The sequence below is a fragment of the Astatotilapia calliptera genome, chromosome 20 (genome assembly GCF_964374335.1).
Source record: "Astatotilapia calliptera chromosome 20, fAstCal68.1, whole genome shotgun sequence".
Lineage (NCBI taxonomy): Eukaryota > Metazoa > Chordata > Actinopteri > Cichliformes > Cichlidae > Astatotilapia > Astatotilapia calliptera.
This window is the reverse complement of record NC_137441.1, coordinates 12,027,361-12,050,941: the sequence shown is the minus strand read 5'-3', so window position 1 is coordinate 12,050,941 and position 23,581 is coordinate 12,027,361. Positions and strand designations below refer to the sequence as shown.

The following is a 23,581-nucleotide window of genomic DNA, read 5'->3' as shown; positions in this document are numbered from 1 at the left end:
ATAGCATAAACAGCATAGCTGTGTGAGGTTAGCACATCCTGAGGGAATGTGTGTGCTGAAATCAACTGTGTACTATAAGTCGCTCTGTTATACTGTCAGCATTTCTATACTTTCATCATAACACCTTCAACAGATCTGCCGCCTGCCTCAGAAGCATTTAGGTAGCACTTGACACCTCCTATGCAGAGTAATTAAAATCACGCTCTAGTGTCAGAACAACTCATCCTACCCCCCCTCACCTCATTATACCATATGTTCTGACGAGTATTTGTACCTCTAACATCAGTTGCCTTGACACTAAGTTTGAGTGAAGCGAGGAAAAGCGTCACTCAATTATGAACATTACTTGAAGATGATGGCTAACGACAAAACAAGGTGCCTACAAACGTACAGAAGCATGAATCTCAACTATTTCCATTTTAAAAAGGAATGAATATAATTTTGTCCGTTTTTGCCGATGGCTTAAAGGGCGGCGCTGTCTGTGGGGGTGTAACACAAAGCCACTGTCTGTATCCATGTATGCCACAAATATATCTGCTTGTGTATGTGTTCCGATTATACCTGAAGTGAGTTATTTTTTTGAATTGTTCGAGCATAAAAAGGGGCCTAATTCAAAGCAGGGGCAAGTGCTGTGTCTACACATAAAAGACAAAGAACCAGTTTTACATTTTGTCCTCAGGCACTTCATTACCAGCACCATATCACAAAAACACATAATTTGTTCTCATTTCTTTAGTTGAATCTATGAAAAATGCCAATCATGACACAGTTTGACAGTCATAGAGTAGAATTTTTGTATCAACAAGCAGCTGTTAGCTGAAAACTTGGCTTATCTAGGCATGGTGTGCAGTGTGGCCATACAAATGTTTGACGGGACTGGACAAGCGGCAAAAGACGAATTTGCAGGTCTAAAAATCTATCTACAGTAGATCAATAGTATCTGAAAGCCAAGTCCTTAAGAAATAGGAGGCAAAATCCAGCAAAGACCTAATGCAGGACTTGAGAGGTTGATCCATTTACTGTTCACTGAACCCTCATCACACTTTGTCTCAATGGAAAGCAAATGTGGAGAAAAGGCTAAGGTATGTCAAATGACATAAGAGTATCAATATGCAACACCCTCATTTTTCAGCATGACATATAATGTGGATTTTAAAAAATACATGCATCGTGGAACATTGTCAGTTATGGATTGGCCTCCCCGGACCCTGGACCTCAACGTTATTGAAGTAGTGCTGACAAAGAATGGAACAAAAGACAGCCAACATGCAAAGAAGATCTTTTAATGTCTCAGAGGAAGACTAGAGAATAATTTCTGCAGAGAAATTACATCAAAGCTTCCCTAGGAGAGTTCAAGCTTTGCTGAAGAATAAAGGCGATCATGACTTCCAAGCTTGTTGTCAATAAATGCCAATAAATTAATAAATCACTTTACCAATTTATCATTTTTCAAACAAAATATAAAGAAGTGAGGCATGACTTTGTAACCACAGTACAGTTTGTAAAGGCTTACAAAAAAGCACATTTGAGGGGAATTTTAAGCAAAGAGAAACTTTCCCAAACTTCCAAGAGTTTGCGTTTCAGGCTTGGGGAGTATTAAAATGATAATCAAATGCACTTTATGAATACAGCTTGTTAAACAAGCTTACCTGTTAACTTAGAAGTGCATCCTCTCTGAAAATAAAAAAAATGGTGGCAGTGGTCAAGCTGACTATGTCTATCCTTTATAAACAGTCTATGCTTTTGGTCTCAAACTTGAAACTTCATCACTTCCTACTGTCAGCTCAGACAGGGTGCAGGCTTCAACATCATATCATAACGTAAAAAAACACAAATCCAAAGCTATTTTCCATTGCATAACAAATCCAGCTTTAGTGAGGATGAACCTCACAAAATGTCTAAATATTACACATAAACCACCTCGGTGTTATTTGCCTGTGGTCTGTTTGTTTATTTTATGGCGAATCATGGAAAGTCATGGTCCTTTCATGCTTCTGCACAGAGCGCATTATCTGCTCATATCCAATAAATTCGCATTTGTTTACATTCCTAGTACTGCGGTTTTCAAATGATTGTTGCTGAAACATCTGAGATGACCCCAACATGATGGAGGGAAAACTTCAATTTAAAAAAGAATCCATAGCAAAACAATATCCCGATAAGTAAGGGATATCCACAAACACCATCAACAGTTTTCTTTGTGGTAGATTCGAGCGGGAAGTATCTATAACTGTAACTATACTTTATTTATATGGAAACAACCTCAAATAAGCTTTATGAATAACATATTAGAGCTGCTTCAGCATTTACCATATGAACTATATGAGTGATAACAGCTTGTTATTCACATGCGAGCATACAGTACAGCAAACATGTGGACACTAGAGAGATTTTTTTTAAACATCTACATGCAGATGGGTAATTTCCATAATATGCATGCCTTTATTTTTGTCAAGTTTTCCAAATAGAGTAAATTAAAGGCAATCTAACTTTGAGCAAATGTAAATGGCTTAATGGAGCTATCCCCTGTAATTGCTCCACTCAGTCAAGCATTCATTAAGTGCTGGGGAGGTTGGCTACCCTGTACTTTTTATAAACAAGTACAACGAATTTTCTCCTTGAGCAACTTTCACTTCAGATTTTCACCAATTTTACTTCTCAGATCTTTTCTAAGAGCCATAGAATGATAATATATGGAAGGATTCATTCTTATAAACAGGTCTTTGAAATGCATATGAAATTTTTTACATGCTTCCTCACTGAATGTCAACATAGATTTTATATATACTGTTTTTACTGCCTGTGGACGGCTGTGTTCAGACCAGCTTCATGTTGCGACGTATAGATAATACAGCAATTTTCTTAAGTTAAGTTAAGTGTGTCATTTGAAATATGTAAAATATGTAATTAACTTTTCATGTTTATGGTATGTGGAGTATTGACACCCTAATAGCATCCATCCATGTGTGGGTCTGGGTCATGCAGGCAGCAGACAAACTAGGGAAACCTACACCTCCCGCTCCCAGACCACCTACTTGAGTTCATTCAGGGAGGATACTGGAGGTAACACATCCCCAGAATACCCCATCTAGGAGGGCTCCTTACTAGATGCCTGACCCATTTCAACTAGCTCCTTTTGATGTGGATGAGTAGCAGCTTTACTTTGGGCCCTCCTGATTGACCAGCCTCGTCATCCTATCTCTAAGGGAGAGCCCACCCAATCATTAGTGAATTGCCACCTTCTCTAGTGGAGGGGTTTGTTTGCCCTAGTGATTCCAGGAGCTGTGTGGACTTCCAAGGCAAACTGATGAGGGGCCAGATTTTACAGCTTGAGAAATAACAGCATGCTGTTTATATGCAATTTCATGATGTCACTGTTCTGACCCTTTAGGAGACTTAGTGGGAGTTAACAGGAGAAGTACCATAAGAACTAATGCTGGTATGTTGGTAATAGTGTCAGACACATTGTTGTTTTGTCTGTGCAATATGCATTACAAATAAACCTTACTTAATTTACTTTATTTTACTGTCCAGAAAATGTATACCAGCTCATACCGCTAGTTCTCTTAGAGGCGGTTAGGTGGATGTTGCTTTATTGAACTTAGCTGGAACTGGCGTCACACAGATATTCAAGCAAGGTTGTGATGCACTTCAGTATGTACCACTCATCCCAGAGAAGCCAAACTAACGGTCACAATAACCTAATGTCATCGGATGTGTTGTGAATCATTTCATCACTTCTAAAAGCACAAGCAATCAAATCCATTTCGGCCCCTTTTCACATCCCTGAATACAATAAAAACTGCAGAGCAAACACTGCAGACTGCTCCAACTGAAATTACAAGCTCTCCATCCGATTAGTTCTCTTTTTTAACTTTCTAAAACAATTGCTTGTTTACTGCAAGAGCCAAGATGACAGCATCTTTATTCAATGATCCAGCCATCAGGAAATTATTGTGTTCATCGTGTCTGGCCTCTTGTCATTTCACATCACTCAGCAAACAGTTTACCTGCCCACACAAAGAAAAGCATTTGGCCAAAAGCCTGAATGGTCCCCATAGTTTGATGTCATTCACCATCTGTGCTGAAGGCAGAACCTCACTACAGCCTTATAGTGAAGAGACAATGAAAGAGGTGAACCTGGGAGGTTAATGTATACTAATACTTTACACTACACCATCAGAAAGGAACATTGGATAAAAAGGACAAAATTAATGGGGCGTTTTTTTTCTGTAGGTAGCAATAGACAAGCCTTTTAACCCATAAATAATTTTTGGTTAAATAGTTTTGAAAGAAAAGGGGTCTTCAACTTCAGAGCAAGTTACAGAAAACAATACTTTTATATCTAGCCAGCAACTTTGGATTGTGTCAGCTGATTGATGCTTCTTTTCCACATTACTCAACATTTTCAGCTAATTAATGTTTAAAATGTAAAATGGTAGCTGCATACGTGCAGTCTGGCTTTAACATGCTTTGACAGAGAAAGAATTTTTAATTGTTTCTGCTCTTTATGGCTCCGTATTAGATTCAAATTATGGGGGTGGGGGGGTACTGAGTAATTACAGCCATGTTTATTCACAGTTACATTCTGCAGTTTGAATGCAGTTGGAAAAATGAACATAGTCATAATTAAAGTGGAGCTTTTTTTAATACTTTGCAAAAAAAACACTTTAGAGGAAATTCCTGCCTGAAGTCTGAAACCCAGAGAACCCTGAAGGATGTTTTTCTTTCTTTTGTTTTTCAGGCCTTTCATTCAGCTATCTTCAGTTGTTTATTCTGTGGGTCGTCCAGCCTTTGGCTTTGTCTTCGGAAATTAAAATGCACGCTGAACTGGGTTGAGATTCGGTCCATTGCGCAGTAGTCCACTTCTTTACCTTCACAAGGTAAAGGTGAGGTAAGGTGAGTCAGTAAACAAATCCAAATTAATATTTTAGGTGAACAGAATCCAGCGAACTCTATCCTATCACTACTTTAGAAAAGTTTCCCCCACATCATAAGCACTGTGTTCTTCCCGTAGGCCATTTGGCTAATCAGAAGACAGTTGGTTTTGAGGCTGGTGGGCATTAAAGAGCTGAGAGCTGATATTGCCTCCTTCAGCACACAGAGGCTCAACCACTGGGCCAAATAACATGTAGTATGATACAAATAAAGATTTTTTTTTTTTTTTTAAAACCTTTGAATAAAGTAAAGCTCTGGTAGAATCCCAGAATGAAAATATAGAGGTAGAAATGAGCATGACCTTTCTCTAGCAATATACTGGTGTATACTTGGAAACAGTGTTTGTAATTTCAGGCAGTGTGCTTCACTTTCATACAAGAAAAAGATATGAGAGTTAGAAATACCAGATACTTGAAAATATTAAATTATGAAACACAAATTCAGCTCCAGTTGCAAAAGTATAATTTGGAGGAGGTGTTTTAGTTGCATGAAGCTGTTAGATGTTGCTTTTAAAAATAACAATAGGTGTTGTTGTCATGGTCCACCCATCCTTCAGGTGAGGACCTGCCTTCTAGCATTCTTGTGTCCTTTTACTCTCTCTTGCTCTCCTCTCTCTGTGTAGCTGTGTGTGTGGCTGGCACTAAGCACTCTCTTAGAGGAGTGGGTGTGGTCCAGGGAGGACTCATCACAAAACTTGCTCTTCTCTCCACTTATTGCAACTTTGTCATTGTACTCATGTTGTAGTATAACTCAGGCCAAATACTTCTGCTTTGCTGCGCTCACCTTTTGTCCTTACCTGAGCTTACCTTCTCCATCCTGTGGTACCACAATAATAACCTGCCTGACCCACTCTCGCATTCCTTCAGTTGGAGACCTGTCTATCTCTGGTCTATGGAAAACTGGAAGCTTGAACCTGTGCTGGAAAAGTAAAAATACCCACATGAATACCTACCTAAGGGCATTTACCTAATTGAAGTCTTTGCTTCTAGAAAAACTGATCTTGAGCATAATCTGTTGCACTTAGCTGAAACTTGTTAAAATCATTCATCTGTGTCCTGCATTTGAGTTCCTCAGGTTGCACTTTAACAGTTGTTCTTAATGAGCCAAATTAGCATGGCCTGCTAATTTTAGCAACTTGAATAAAAAATAGAAAACAGTGTTCTGTTTTTTTTTGTTTTTTGTTTGTGAAAGAAAAGAAAGAGTCCATGCTGCAAAGTCTTAAAATACAGAATATCACTCTTACAACAGTCTGATGCACACCTGTTAAAGATGTCCACTGAACGTTTGCTAGCTAATTAGTCACTGGTCAGTTTGAGGAAACGGTTACAGGTACTGTGTGAGAGCAATGCTAAAAGAATGAGCAGCAGTATGAAGTTGGAGGCAGAGAACAGTAAAATAAACCATGATAATCTGATAATCCCCAAACACAACATAGCAAATCTGAATCTATATGGCATGGGCATCTGCTGTTTTTGACCACAGCTGTCTCTTTGTTTGAGGAGGGATGATCACTTAAAGCCCCAAGCAAAGTCAGATCGAGGCTTATTTTGAGAACAGCAGGAAGTGCAGCATCACCATCTATAGGCTGGTACGGCAACGACACTCTTGAGCCTTAACAACAGCTGCTTTTTACACAGTGCCTGCTCACCCTGCAGACACACATTGTGCCCACAAACACTGCTTTCAGAATCAATTACTCACACACCACAGGTCACATAACAGTTCATTACTGTTCAACTACCAGTGATTGTTCAATAGTGAGCCTATTACAGAGATAAACCTCTGCCAAGACAAGAGGAGAACAATTAAGACATTTTAATGATGCTTTTAATGTAGATGAAGAGATGAGTAAAAATAAGTAAATAAAAACAGATGAAGTGGTTGAGAAAGAATAGGTGAAAAAGGTAGGAGAAAGATTGTAATCTGTTTAATAGAGAAGCTGGATTCTAAATTGTTATTGATCAGCTGTATTATATTAAACTTCCTGACCTTTAATCTCAGTATCTCTAATATTCTAATGATCAGTGCTGTTTCCTTTGTAGCAGAACAACATTTTTAAAACTCCTAAATGAAAGAAGCTGCATGTTTTTCTCCACTGACTCATACAGGTAGTTCAGTTCAGCAATCTCTTCGATGGCAATTCACTTGAGAGACAGTCTGCAGCGTTAAAGTCTCTGCTGTAGCTAATTAGGTCACACTTGACACACCTTTTCATATCTTTCTCCGTGGCAATTATTCTAGCAGAACACACTCGTGGTAAACAGAAAGTTTACTCTTCGACTTCCTCCAGTTTTTAAATGTACTTTTTCGTTCCTTCACTTTCTTTTTCCATTCAGGTCTCCAGATTCCAAAGTCTGCCTCCTCGGTGGAAAACCACCACACTTACTTTAGGTTTCATCAGATGAAAATTGAGTTGTTGGAAAGAACATGAAAGAAAACAACAAAATTGCAACAACACAAAAAAAAGCTTCCGAACCAAAGAATCACCATGCCCTCATATAGATAACATCCATGCAAATGTTGACCTCCTGCAGCATTTTTACAGAAATACAGAACGGTGGGTCATGAAATCATTTAATTTTCTTCCAGCCTGAATGCAGCATTGAAAGAAAAGGTCTCCGTTGCCTCTCTGAGATTTGCGCTTGACATTTGAGAAACATATTGCATTCTGTTTTTTATGGTTTCTGCAGTCAACAGACACGAGCTGTCTCTGACAGTTACACTTTTTGTTTAATAAAAAAAACATCACATGCAGGCTGTCTGTGGAAGGATAGAGAGGTAAATCTGTATCCAAATAAGTGCAATGGCATTACTATTAGGATCCTTTCCTGAATGAAAAGTGCCAGTGCAATAAAACATTTGAAATGTGTTATGGTATGTGCTTTAGGTATCAAAGGTAAAGGACTATCTGATGTGATTATTCTAATCGGTTATTCCGAAGTACCAAATCAGCAGAAAGTAAAGCATAAAGTCGGCTAGCTTAGTCCACCGATTTCCAACCTGATTGTAAGTCCCCTCTAAGGGTCACAAGTAAATGTGGGAGGTCACAAGATGATTAATGGGAAAGGAAACAAGGGAACATAAACTGTTGCCGTACACATTTGTATTAATTTTTGAGAGTTTTTCTTACTGTCTACCACTGATTACCTTCATAATAGAAACACAGCTATGAAAGAACGCATTGTCACTTTCATAAAGTTCACTTTTGCTATACGCACATATACATCATCTTTCACAAGGCCCCATTAAGCACTGACCTGGTGACTAAGATGATATATCATCTATCTGATATTGGTATTGTACTTTTCCATCATGTGAATGACACACAGGCTTTGCTGCCAACGTGAATGGATCCATTCATTCTTTTGTCATATTTGAAAAATGACCACTCATCATAAAGACTTACTGAAACCTTGGGCTGCACTTAATGACCACTGAATGGTTCTCGGTGTGTCTGATAATTTGCAGCAGTATTCAAATTGACATGCACAACTTACTGCAACATGTTCGCCATTAATGATGACCAAGAGCTGTGCTTACTCTCTGCTAGGTGAACCTGAGTTCCAGTTGACATAATAGAAATCACTACAAAAAATGCACAGATAAGTGGAGAAAAGAGCAATATTTAGACTCATTGGTTAACAAAGTCCTGCTGGGAACCCTCAAGCTGATGGTTTTTGCCTCCACCAGAAAGCGAAGGACAAGCGCACTCATACACTAGCATTAGTCACCTGGTAAAGCATAATCATTTATCCTCCTTTGGGACTCTAATGGCGACCATAATTTATTAAATCAACACCATATATTACTTCAAATTTAAAATTAACATACACTCATCAGGAAAAAATGTTGTATGGTTAAAGGCTAAGGAGAAACAAGTTCTGTTTAAGTACAGACAAATGGACGTCTTCTCGTAATCATCAGAGTCGCCTCCTGATGGTCATTAGAAATAATACAGGTACTTCTGCATTAGCTTTACTTGTCAGACCCTAACGTTAGCAGTCTTTTAGGTGCAGTCTATGGGAGAAACCTAGGGCAGAGAAGTCTAGCTAGACAGCACCAAGGATGTAATAAGGAAGGTAAAATATGTTTTGTAATTTAAATGTTGAACCTATAGAGGCTGGACACAGTTGTGGGCATTGATAGTTATTTGTCTTTCTGAAGTAACCCCGTGATGGACCGGTGGCCTGTCCAGGGTGTATCTCGAGCTCTTTCAAAGCTAGGATAGACTCCATGAGTATGGATGGATGGATGTATTCCTTTAATATTTAGGGGAGCTCAAATGTGTGCTCATAAACCAGACCGAATGGCTAATGATTACTGGTATCATGTCTTTATCTTTTATCTTTGCTGCTGTGCAGTGTGTAGCGCCCAGATTGTGAAAAATCCAAGTATTGACAGAGCTGAATTATCAGACAGACATTATCTACATTTATGTGAATGCTGAATTCTTCTGACAGGTGTAATTAGCGTCTATTGTTGCAGTGAAGAGAAGGCTGACAGATGATACTCGCGATAACACTGTTATCAGAGCTGTTAATGCAGTCATTATGTAAAAATGATAATGGCTTTTATTTGTCATTGCAGAAATCATTCAAAGAGGTTTTTCTTGCTAGAAGCTTGCTCATTAAGATGTTTTGCATTAAAGAGTTAAATAATGTGTATAAACACAATCATATTTCAGAGAACTGTAAAAAAAGACTGAAACATGAATATGTTATGAGCCTGAGAGCCATAAATCAAGCAAAAGACAATGTAAGTGTCATAATGTTGAATTATTTCAGAGAACTCTGTATGTTTGATCAATGCTTTGAATCTACCATGAAAACGCATTTCCCTCTTCAAATGCTCCCCGCAGAGCGTGGTCTCGCAGTGAAAAATAAGAGAGAAAGAGCGACAAGAGAAAGTTGGCTGGCAAGTACTGGCTCCCCTGGCGTCTTTTCCAGAACACAGCCAAGATGGCCATATTGTGTCTCTAAACAAATCGAATGGTTGGCACTGTGACAAGTCTGCCTCTGTGGTGTTCAGATTTACAGAGTCAGCACGACTGTGCTCCTTCATTCCCAGGTCACCACATGCAGCAGCCAGCAGGGAGTCTTGGTCGTGTTTACTCTACTGCTGGATGGCAACTGTCATTAGTCTTTTGGCTGCAACGTAAAAAAAATAATAAAAAAAGAAGGATTGATTACTTTGTTCAAAGTTTATAAACTAAATGCATCTCCGCTTCTTTCCAATTCATTAAGCTATATTGTGACAAAAGGTTCCTGCTGGGTTGAGGCTGAGCTGTTTCTATATAATCGCATTTGTCCCCAAGCTTGAAGGTTTCACCGAACTCTTTCTGTGTCTGCACAGAAGACTTACAAACACTTTTCAGTGTGTAGTTTTGTTGCTTGCATTCACCAAATTCATTCATAAAATGAAAAAAATATTCTGCTAGAAAAAAAAAGCATGAATGGTTTGGTTGATAAAATGTCAGAAAACTCAAACAAATCACAAGATTTGTCCGGCCAGCATAGAGAGCCACAACACTGAATTAAAGCTCATATTAATTGCTTTACATTTTATAAAATGCTTACATTTTACAGTCTGCAGCTATTTAACAGTAAATTGTACTGGATCAAAGAAAAGAATAATTGATTCTAAAAGTAGTATTTTACATTTACTCATCAGTTAAACTACAAATCCTTTCACAGGTTTGGTTAGATTTAGACTACAGAAGGACTGGACTGAAAGAGCAACAATCTGAAACAATAAACCACTCTGAAAAAATCATATGTATATGGACCTTTGAGGACCTCTTATATATTGCCATTTTTTCCCGCAGAGGATAGTTTCATAATCATGAACAACTTGTTAGGTAATGACCAGGGTCACAGCTGAGATAAACTAAAAATCTTTAGTCTCCTGTGGCAAACAGCCCGTGCATCCACCCTTACTCTCTCCCCTGCAGACTTCATAGCTCTGTGAGTCACCACCAATAAAGTGACTGATGCTAAAAATGACTGGTGCTGTCATTTGTCTTGGGATGTCTCTATACAGCTTCTATAGATGGACCATAGAGGTTGTATCTTATTGCTGTACTGATTTATATTAGATTGCTTATAATTGTTCATATTATTTTATGAGCGCAGCTTTCATATACGCTGTGAACCCAAAACATGAGAAAATACTTGTCAAAGTCATCCAGTACAAGACCATAAACTTCCAGCTTATGTGAGCACAGAGCTGAATCAGCAGCTCTCTGACACTGCGTGAACAAAAACGAAGCATTAAACTTTTATTTGGTATTTATTACAGAACTGTTATGTTGGGGGTTCTGCTTTTGTGGTCACTCAGTGTATATTCTATAGTGAATAAATACAATTTGCCCACTTTCATAAGGAGACCATATAAAGAAGCTCATGCTGTCAGAGACAATTACTGCTATATATTCCCATATAAAGCTGTTATCTCTAAAGAGTCCAGAAACCTTTTTGTCTATGAAACAGAAATGGCTTCTCTCTCTGGGGCAGTGAATGTCTATTTTTTACGACAGCTCTGCAAAAGAAATGTCTCTGCAACACACACCTACACAAACAACATACACACACACCACACATTCCTATACACACACACACGGCAAGGATTTGACAGCCTTAGACGCATACATCCATTACCGACTTCCCAACAACAGCCCTTTACAGGCAAATAAAGGGTATTTGTGTAAAAGCTGTAAAAACCTGTCACACCTCCAGTTATGTGTGTCAAGCTCTGAGCAAAAAGAAAGAAAGAAACATGTCCAGCGGGAGATAAAAGAATCGATAAAGGAAAGAGAGATAGTGAAGAGAGAGAGAGAGATTAGCCACATATGTGCTGTGTACTGACTGGGATGCAAGCAGGCTAATTGCTCGGAGACCAACATGAGGCACTGGGATGAGAGGATGAGGAGCGTCAGCCTGTTGGATCGATTGTGCTGGTGATATATGTGTGTGTGTGTGTGTGTGTGTGTGTGTGTGTGTGTGTGTGTGTGTGTGTGTGTGTGTGTGTGTGTGTGTGTAGGAGAATAATGATCAGTTACTAAGCACATGTACACAAATATGGAAACAGTATTCTGATCATTCACTTGCTTTAGTTACATCAAAGTAAAATTACCACAATGTATTTACATTTAATTTAATGCAGCCACTGCTGGTTGTTTGTCTGTCTATCTCAGCCAGGGCACACTTAAAATATATATATTTTTAATTTTGCTGTTTAAATAAAGAATAAAGGTGTTTTTTTTAAACTCTCTATTGAAATATCTGAAAAAATATATATTTTTCTGTTGTCTATTAATTATATTAACTATAAATTTAGCCAGTGCAGAGCTACCTTGAGCTTGCATTATTCCTAATGGTCAGCAGGGGGCAAGTGTTCTGGTTTCAGCTCCCTTACCTGACTAGTGATGTGTCGGTCACGAACGGAATGGCTCTTAGAGCCGGATCTTTGACGTGAACGACGCGAACCGGCTCCTTATCGCGAGCCATGGGGTTTTTTTTCTTTCTCTCACCCTCTCTCTCGCACTTGTGCTTTACGCTGGGCAGGGGGCGGTAGTTACACTCAGTAGCACAGGAACAGAGCAGGAGGGAGAGACAGAGAAAGAGCCAGGGACAGCAACGTCACATTAGAAAGGTATAGTAATCATCCACAACTAGTATTTTCAGTTGCAGATGATAAAGGATTCAGAAAGTTTATTCATGCAGGCCCATATGACAGAGAATATGCATGTTCTTTTTGTTTTCACATTATAATTTATATTTAATTGTGTTGTGGTTTGCAGTGTTTTGTGTTGTTTCACTTTAAATTTGTAAAAGGAAAAAGCTGAAAATTTAAATAGTTAAAAGTTGAATTGTGAATAGTTGATTTTTGTATTATTTGATTTATTTATTACATTTTATGTGTTGAGCTTTTGTTACCTAGTGGCTGTCACGGTCCGCTGTGACGGACCGAGTGGAGAATGCGTGTAATGGACCCAGGTGCGTACACAAGTGAGCAGACGGGAGTGAGTTTTAACAAAAGGCGAGCCTTTAATATGGCTGAAAACAAGGTGTGCAAATACAGCAGGGATGGCGTGGCTAAACAAAAACCTAAACTGGGAACAAACTATGGTGAGGCTATGGCTTGGAAGACAACAGACCAGGCATGGAAACACGGAGGGTGGGAACACAGACGACGCGACACAGACTGTACAAAACACAGAGACTAAATACACATGAGGGATGATCAGGGGAAGTGGATGCACACGGGGAACACAGGTGACACTGATAATCATAACAAGACACGGCAGGAGAGAACGTAACACTGATGGGAGATGGGCAAAGTAAAGCAGGAAGTACGCAGAGGTTCAAACAGGAGGAGAGAAAGCACGGGGAGAACGCAGACATAACGGGCTGGGGAAAACATAGAATAAAGCACAAAGAGAGACGAGGGCTTATAAATACACAGAGGGGCACACAGGGGGTAAGAGTCATGAAGGGAAAACACATAAGGAACAACGTAACAGATCAACCCAGGAAGCATGGCCTAAATAAAGAACAAAATACAAAAATACATGAAAACTAAGAATACTGGGCCCACATGGCCCAGGACCATGACAGTGGCTACATAAGCCATCAAGTACCAACGACCGGATTTGGTGTGTGGTAATAACAGGTAAATGAACTTTTTTTTTTTTTTAAGGATTTGACTATATATGAATGCTTGTGTATAAATACACAAACAATACACATGTGCTTTCATGCTTTCAATTGTGTAATTTAAGTGATCTAGGTAGCACTGTTTTGGAAGTTCAGTTCATGCTAGAAATGTGTTTTGGAGTTTGTATGTGCTTTTTGGAGTTTGTACGTGTTTTGTCTCTAGGCACCGCATATATTTATATATAAACATATATAAATAAAACCACTTTTTTTTTACATTAGTAATTCCTTTTGTGCATAATTTTATATTATTGATAATAATAAATTAATTAAAGCAACAAAACAACCTGAAGAGCCGGTTCGGAGTCGAAGGAGCCAGATCTTTTTAGTGAGCCAAACCGAAAGAGCCGGTTCTCTAAAAAGAGCTGGAAATCCCATCACTATACCTGACCCCGGTAAACGCTTTTCTCAGGATTTCAGTTTCGAACGCTACTTTCAAGACTTATTTACAGCATTATGTTAATTTTGTAAACTATACGGCCTCATATAGAGTGGAAAATGATAAAGAATCACTTGCACATGAACTTTGGGAGTTCTTTCATTTTGCTGGTAACATACAGCCTGCTCTGAGAGATTGCTCTTCATCATAGAGGGCCCACAGCTAGAGACATGTGGTTCGCTTGTACATGGGAATTCCGGCTCTTTTTAGAGAACCGACTCACTAAAAAGAGCCGGCTCTTTCGGCTCCCAACCGGCTCTTCAGGTTGTTTTGTTGCTTTAGTTAATTTATTATCAACAACAATATAAAATTATGCACAAAACGAATTACTAATTAAAAAAAAACAAACGTGGTTTTATTTATATATGTTTATTAATAAATATAATAAACTTTTATTTATTCAATACACATAAAATGTAATAAATAAATTATAAACAGAAAATCCAACTATTTACATTTAAATTTTTAAATATTTAAATTTTCAGCTTTTTCCTTTTAAACAAATTTAAAGTGAAACAACAGAAAACACTGCAAACCACAGCACAATAAAATATGTGCAAAAAATATGCAAAACAAAAAGAAGATGCACTTTCTCTGTCATATAGGCCTGGGATGATTTTTTGGGAGAGTGTTTTCCTCCTTGGAATTGCATACATAAGATTCACTGCATGAATAAACTTTCTGAATCCTTTATCATCTGCTACTGAAAATAGTTGTGGATGATTACTATACCTTTCTAAAGTGATGATGTTGTCTCTTGATGTTGTCCCTAGGTCTCTTTCTCTGCTACCTCGAGTGTAACTACCGCCCCTTCCCCTCTGCTCAGCGCAAGCACAAGGCTCATGTGCAGAGTGAAGCAGAAAAAATGTGCGGCTCGCATCGTTCACTTCAAAGAGTCGTCTCTAAGAGCCATTTCGTTCATGACCAACACATCACTATTGTACACCCACTGCAACTGGATGTATGTACTTTGATTTCATCCGACGCAGTGTGTGCTCATGAGTTCATAATAATCCAAGAGATTTTTGGCTACACCCGTAAGCTAAGAAAATGGTGAAAGAATAATGGAAATTCCGAAAAAGTTGACATGTGGGAGTCCAGGCGGATCAGTCAAGGCCCAGTGTTTCTGACATCCAAATATTTGCATTGATGAATTCTTTCTGTTGTCACACAAAGGTCCTTACAGAGTTCACTTGTACATTTTCAATCAGACTAGCTTGCTTTTTAAAGGCTTATGGTGGACTCTTGTTGTTTATGTTTAACTGTATTGACATGTTGTAATAGTATTTTAATTTCATAACAGTGACAAGCAAGGGTGTATCTGGGCTAAATGCTACCATCGCCTTATTGTCATAAAAGCAGGTCAGACACATAATGCTGCGCCTTACGACTTTTCTTGTGCATACCTGGTTACGATGACAATGAATTGCCAAAGAGGTTTTTAAGCTTTTAATTAGGAACTGATGCCACGGACCAAAAGTAAAATTATAAAATAGAAATTGAGGGAAAAAACTCTTGAAAAAATTGAACTTACCAAGTGAAAAAGACCAGAAGGGCTGGTGCTTGAGCACCACCTGGGGTCCATCTGAAGATTTTCATTGGGAGTGACCAGAAGAGAAAGGACTAGAATTAGTATATCACAGGGACACAGAGAGGCAAGGCTGAGATGGATTGGGCATGTGCAGAGGAGGGATAGTGCATATACTGGATGAAGGATGTTGAAGACGGAGCTGCCAGGCAGAAGAAAAACAGGAAGGCCACAAAGAAGATTCATGGATGTAGTGAAGAAGGACTTGCAGAGGATGCTATGGCAAACCCTGAAAGGACCAACAAAAAGAAGAAAAATGTTTTAAAAAATCTATTTTTTAACCCTAAAGTCTCAAGTATTTAAAATGAAAGTTTAATACAGTAACTGGTAACATGGTGATGTGACTGTTTTGCTTGTAAAGAGTGGACCGTGCAAAACTACAGATTGAACGTAATTGCAGGTAAAGGTCAGGCACGTAGAAATGTATTTAAAAACATATAAAAGAATATAAGTAAAATGAACATATAAAAAGTAAAAGTACTCTTAATGGCCCTTTTTTCAGATGGTTTCACTTATGTGCACAATTTGTGGGAATGCATTTTATGTAAAACCACAGTTTTTACAGTAACCCGTGAGAAGCTGAAAGTGGAATAAAAAAATATTTATTTTCCTTCAAATGTAGTGGAGCAAAAGTACAAGATTGCAAATGGCCTCTGATCACACATTGGCACACAAATGGTGACAGAATTGCTATGCAAGACGCCGACCTTCCCAGTGGGAGGATCTCGGGGTTCAATTTCTTGCTCAAGGACACTTTGACAGGAGGAGGTGTTGTCTCCTCAAGTACTCCAACCCTGTGATTAATAGACAACCTCCAGAGCCGAGGTTTCCCCACAAAGTAACAAGTTTGGTTGGATTATATTGGACGGCTTTACCTCCTTCACCTGTGACAAGTGACCGGCACCACCTCTGTCAGATGACAATGGAGATTTAAAAGTCATGTGATGAAGATGACTCTTGAATATTTGTCAAAGACAAGTAAAATGTGAGCTGTCAGTGTCATTTGTTAACCACCAAGCAGTAGGCCTAGACAAAAAAGCATCATTTACACTGCCACCATGAGCAATGAGAATTGGCTATAAAATATTCCACTTGTCATCCTCATCCACTTAACTCCATTTCACACATGGATCAGTTCTATCAGTGGCAGCTCGTCCTCATTTAAAACCATTAATGACTTTCCTGCAGAGAATTTAGCAGGATGGATGAGATTACTTTGTCATTTTTGCACGTGTGTATGCGTGTTGGTGTCCTATTCATTTGCTCACATATCTATTTGAAGTAAGTGTTTAATTATTGTGGTGTTTGAGCCCCTGCTACAATGTGCTCTGTCAACATTTGTATTGAAATGAATGATGAAAGATTTAGCACATTAAAAAAAATCACATTAATATTGGCTTTTCCTTTTGTATCCGTTTAGGAAGACCCTGATTGTTATTCATCATCACTTACCTTCATCTCATGCTTAGCTCAGTAGTGGCAATAGTAAAGAGGATGGGGAGATTGGGAGTTTGGGGGGAAGTGGGGCGGTTGGGGTAATGACAGCACACAAGCTACAGCTGGGCAAACATAGGAGGTGCATTGTGTAAGCTATCTAGTGTGTCACTGCCTCTTAGTGGTGGCTACGAAAGCTGCATGACTGATTCATCTTTATTAAAAGCTCATCCCCTTCCTAGTTTCTGCGACTACGTGTGCTTCTGTTAATTAAAAGACCATCAAAAGGGTCCTTTGGATTCCTAATAGAAAAAAATAGAGCATATGCTTGAGCTCTGGTCCTGTAACCATCAAACTCCCAAAAATAATACATATGTTGTTTATATGTACACCACAGCATTTGTAATGCCTGTCTCTCTCTATATATATACATAACAATACTCTTAAACAGGGGTGTCAAAGTCATTTTAGTTCATGGACCTCGTAAATACATTAAAAGCTTGGGCGCGGCTCCTTGGCTAAACAGTCTTACTGCATCGTGATTTCTCAGGCAATTGAAAACGTCTTTGTCAATAAGAAGGCTATAAAGCTCACAATGACTTAAACCTCTGGTTATTAACAGCTCAGGCCACCATTCTCATGGCTTGATCCACGGATAACACCTTGAAAAATGATGCTTTCTAATATAAGAGGATGGGAAGATCAAAATTTAGGCCTTAGTTCTCTGCAGTTTCACACGTTGGCAAGCGGTCCAACAGACCAGTTCTATCACATGGACTATATGTTGATTGATTGATTGATTGATTGATTGATTGATTGATTGATTGATTGATTGATTGATTGATTGATCATACTTTATTCATCCCGAGGGAAATCGGGTTAAGGCTGCCAGCCGTGCCAGCGCCATCTTACCCTTCCAACCATACATACATTACACAAACATCACATGGGGAAGACAGGTCAGAGAGGTATAACAATGGAAAATACACAACATGAGGAAAGACGAGGAGAAAAAAGATCTCCCCCCAGACTGAGCTCCAACAGGGAGATCAGTTTGAGAACAGAAAAAAAACACCTCAGCGCATACAAAAAGCACATGACTATCAATACACCATAGAAACACAAGACAAGCAACAGGGGCGGGTCCGGTCCTGCAGCATATCTGCGCTGGTCCAGTCAACCGCCATCTTCCCCGGGAGGGGACAAGCATCAAAGGCATTTGGAAAGGGAGGGGGGATGGGTGTATATCAGTGTTGCACTCTCCTGCTCTAAATAAACAACATAAGAATAAATTCAAACTTTAGTAATGCAATAATCCTTGCAGGAAAATCCAGAAGGAAAAGTTAGAAAGTTAGAATGAGTCTAGAAGAAACCAAAATGTGCATGTGTATGATTTTGAATTTCATTATAATTTAATATATTGGAAATACAAACAGACATATAATTATAAAGGAAAATGGATAACACTGTAACAAAAACAAACTGGAACAGGAACCGTTGCCTGCGACCCATGCATGTAAAGAAAGTTGCGTTAATCCTATCAAATTATCAAACCAATAATCCATCAAAATATGGAGTGTGCTCCCTGTTTCTGTACTGCAGTCCTCTAGGATACGTCTATAGTTTGATTTATAGAGGCCCTGGGCTGTATGCGGCACATGTTCCTCATCATCAGTGTCACATCTCACATTAAAGAGATCAAGCAAGCGAGAAAGCGTTATTTATTTTTATAGCGCTTTTCACAGACAGGAGTCACAAAAATGCTTTACATCAGGCAGGAGTTTGCTGAGTGATGGAAGGAGAGATTCGGCTTTAAAGTCTTTGATGCATGTTTTCTTGCCATCATCAGCTGCTAAAGAGAACAGATGCTTTAAAGCAGCCCCATTATCCACGTGAGCTTAGATTGAAGACAGAACAATAAAGTGACCAAAACTTTTTTTGCATGGTGAATGCTAATTATGTATTCACTTCCTAGAACGGGGGGGGTCTTAGACCTAAGGCGCCGGCCTCCCGTTACATTTCAAAAGACTCAAATTTTCAATTAATTTGCAGTGACCATCACAAAAGTATAATAAGCTTTTCAAATGCTACCAGCACCATCTCCTATTTTGATGAGTCTCTATTTGATTATCCCTTTCAAGATCATTCATTTTAGCAGGAGATGTAGCACCTTACTTTGATCCATGTCCTCAGGCACAAGAAACCTTGTAAAACCCAAAATTGTTTGGGCGGATCATAAAATAGGATGAAGGGATTCTCCTGTCACCGCGGGGAGTTTTCTTGGGTTTATGTAACACTGATGTGTTAGGAGAGAAATATCACTCTCTCTGTTTCAGCCCACTTCAGCCGGGATTAATTTTACCTTTCGGATAGAATGGAAAATGTACAGTACAAAAAAAAATTTAATTAGCAGTACGCTTAATCTGAGGTTATTTAAATTCATTTAATTCAACTGAAACCTCTTATCCAGAGACATCCAAATGAGACGTGTGAAGTGGCCATCCATAGCACACCCTGTCATATTTCTAGCTGTTTTATGTTCCATGTTCTAAAAGTTTGGCCATCTTGGCTTTGTTCCATCATCGTAAAATTAATCATGTCCTGGTTTAAAGCCAATACTTTCTTTGTACTACTCATGCAGTTCATTTGATAACTGGTTCCTGGAAAATTGATATTTAAATCGATGGATTCAGTAAGAACTGTGCAGTGGATTAGAAACGATAGCTACAGATGTTGATCCGACAGATATTGATAATCAAATGTAATTATGGCAACGTGGCCAGTCAAAGAGAAAGTATATACATGTGTACAGTACAGCAGCACGTTCAGCAATATCACCTTACATCTGTACATTTCTATACGTCTCTGTGTAACACTCACACTTGACAGTTAAAGGGATGTGGGGGAGTGTCTGTTCCTGGGGGCATGTGAGATGACATTTGAGGCAACATTCCTGTGGCTGAAAATGGGTTTAATTTATCTTGTCAAAAGTATCAATAAAACCAATATATAACATTGTTCTGAGTTTCGTTATCACTGTCAGTATTAGCAGAGCTAACTCGCCACATGGTAAGAAACACTACAGGCACTGCTACTGAACGCAGGCATGCATGGAGCAATCATATCCTCAGTTTCATTACATTTTTTCATTGGGTATTTGTTTAGAATACCTTATCTGTAACATACACATATGTTACATACATGTTCAGTGAAGTAACTGAGACTCGATAGTAAAAAGAAGAGCTACGTCTACGTGTCGTAATGGTGACATTGGAAGAACCTTCAGCTTTCAGGCCCTTCTCCCAGAACCAGCTCCCAGTATGGATTTGGGGATGAGACATCCTCTCTGCTTTTTAAAACCTTCGTTTTTGGTAAAGCTTATAGTTGGGACTGGATCAGGCGACCCTGTATTCACTCTTAGTTGCTGCAGTAGGCCTAGATGGCTTGAGCCCTCCCATGATGCCCTGACTGTTTCTTCTTCACTCACCTCTTTCACCATGTGTTCATACACCACTCTGCATTTAATCACTAGTTATTTTTAATCTCTGGCTAGCTACCACAGTATGTTTTTTTATCCTCTACCCCTCTCCTCACCCCCAGATGGCTGCCCCTTCCTGAGCCTGCTGCTGCCCTAGGTTTCTTCCTGTTAAAAGAGAAGTTTTCCTTCCCACTGTTGCCAAGTGCTTGTTCAAAGGAAGTTGTTTGATCGTCAGGGGTTTTTTCTGTGTTATTGTAAGGTCTTTACTTTACAATATAAAGCCCGCTGAGGCAACTGCTGTTGTGATTTGGCGCTGTATTAATAAAACTGAATAGAATTCAAAAGGAAATAATGTAACCTTTTAAAATACTGACATGTAGCAGGTTATTATTTTTGATCATTGTTTCGATACAAAGTAATAAAACTCACATCTTTGCCTCTCCTTTGTTTGTCTCTCAGCTCTCAGTTCCTCAGGGTGTATCTTTTCTTTTCCCATAAGTGTGAAAGGTATATTTCTGTACATTCTTTTTTTATATCCTTTTTGGATCAGGTATACCCGTACTTGGCATACCTGTTAAGCAAGAGCTGGAAGTCGTTTGTCCTCCTGGATCCATATTTTCCATCGTTTCACAATTCATCAATAATATTGTCATCTTGTATTCCGTGTATACTATCAATAAATTCTGTTCGTGTGACCTCTGCTGCATGTCTGAAGGATCCATCCTCTTTCCCCATTTTCTTCCAAAGATTCCTTCCGATTCTTTCCTACTGGAACTCTCCTGGGAATCCTTTGGGTTTCCATGATTTTTTCCTCAACCGAATTGGGGGTCAGATTATAGACCGTGTCATTTTCTGTACAGATTGTCGAGCTCTAGGGGGTAACAGTAGGAGGTGTGATTCCTGATGTCGGTGTACTGACTAACAAGCTGCTTGTGCTGCATTTTTTTAATGTCTTTGATAGTGCAAACCCAAACACACTTAAGTTTTTAGATTGCTAGACTCTTGATTTATATAGTTCAACCCTATAGATATCAGATAAAAACACAATTTTCATAAAAATGACAAAATAATGACATGTCTGTACGTGTCATGGGGGGGGGGGGGGGGGGGGGGGGTTGGAGTGCATGATCCTGTTCAGTATATCTGAGTTTACTCAAGCTACACTTTAACAGATGAAAACATCAGGGGGTTCACTGCCTTTTAAAAGACATACACTGCCCCCCAGTGGCTAAAGGTTTTTTATGACTTTACTTACTTCAAATAGCTCCAAAAACTGTTACCACCTTTAGAGGGCCCCCTTGTCAAAGGTATTGTAGCAGATTTCCCCTCCGTTTTCTCTGCCATACAGAAAGATCAAAATACTTCATATTCTAAAGTATGAGACAAACAAATTGTGTGATTGGGCTTGTTGTACTCAGCGAAGAAAGGATGAGATTTAGTGATGTGACAATATAAGAAAGAGCGTAAATGCCATTGTGTGCATTCACAAGCAGCAGGAGCAGATGGCATTTCAGAACCAATCACCATTTCAGATTCTATTGCCCAATCAGTTTTACATTTATATGTAAAGTAGCTTTCTGTTCCAGCAGACCAACAGATGGCTTGAAATGTAAGCTCAGGGACACTTATGTAAAGACTTTATGACTTCTGGTTTCCCATTCCAAACCAAAAACAGGTTTTAAAAATAGCAAATGGAGGCAATGGGCAGACATTACGACACGTAATGTGATTTTATCTCATGACAGTGGAGAAGACGTAGTGTTTAATGGCTTGAAATATTGGGTGCTCCACTCGAGAATGTAGTTTTATTTATTATTTTTGTTGTTTATTGCCACTTTTGATTTACTCCATATCTCAAATAGACAGGGGTACTCAGGAGAGTTAGAAGTATAAATAACATAAAAGGGCTCCTGGGCTGGATTTAATGCAATAGTCTCAAGGGAACTACATATGAATAGTTCATATGTATTTAAGTCCACAGGTAGTTATTAACTTGCTTTTGGGGGTGGTGTTTTAATATAATATGTATGTAATTTAAACTTTTTTACAGTGTATATATAAGTGTATGTGTGCGTGTGTGTGTCACACATGGTGACATGATGAAGAGAGCATTCAGAAACTATTTTTGTTTTATTTGTTTTTTTAATATATTTCTATTTATTAGGTAGTTTATTATCTAACAGCAGAACGGTGCAGTTTAATAATACATCTTAATTTTCTTAATGTAATGTAATGTAAAATCTATGCAGTACACAAAGTAAACAATGTGTAAAGTGCATTCACTGAATCAGAATTTCAGTGGCTCAGTGTAATTCCAGTAACTGGATCAAGTAAGTTACAAAGCATAAATATAGGCTTACTTTTATTAAATTCCACCACAGTATGCTGTTGATTTGCACTGTTGCCTCATGTTGGGTAAATTGGCCATAGATTTCCATTTGTCAGCAGCCTGCAGTTGGTAGTTTATCCACCTTGGACAGACAGCTGACCTGTCCAGAGTGAACACTGCCTCACACCCTATGGTAGTTTAGATGGATGGATGATATTGTGAAATACCTTCAAATTTTTAACACAACTGGGCAACCGTTTCATGAGTTGCAGAACAAACAAATGGTGAAGGTACAGTTAAACTGGATACAGATTAACAAAAATATTTATGTTACCAGTGCTTTAACAGCTGTAATTGAGTGTAAAGCATGCACTTGATATATTGAAGCTGACATAACACAGAGAACTAAAAAATCTTGATATTTCAAATAAATTTGTCTAATTTTAATCTTGTCTACTGACCTAAAATAAATAAGCCAATGGACTAGGTTGTTTTTTTCTTTATGTAAACCCTATACCATCTTAACAAATGATGAAGTATCACCACAGTAAGTGCCTTCATTAAGGCACCTTTTTATATGCCTTTGCTCAGATATGTTTCTGCAGATAAAGGGAAGTCAACAAAGAGAAAACTGCTTCTTTCCTGCTTATTTTTTTCTTTT

General features: G+C 38.7%; 1 long non-coding RNA gene across 1 annotated transcript in view; it reads right to left on the bottom strand.

Annotated features, from left to right (window-relative positions):
- LOC145423189 (uncharacterized) overlaps positions 1-17,234 on the bottom strand; it is a 32,254-nt gene extending 15,020 nt beyond the window's left edge. The window contains exons 1-3 of the long non-coding RNA XR_013904305.1: positions 17,132-17,234; positions 15,797-15,908; positions 15,626-15,676 (exon numbers count right to left, since the gene is read on the bottom strand). This is a non-coding gene — a long non-coding RNA (uncharacterized LOC145423189). The remainder of the gene's footprint in view (positions 1-15,625; positions 15,677-15,796; positions 15,909-17,131) is intronic.
- Positions 17,235-23,581: the final 6,347 nt, after the last annotated feature.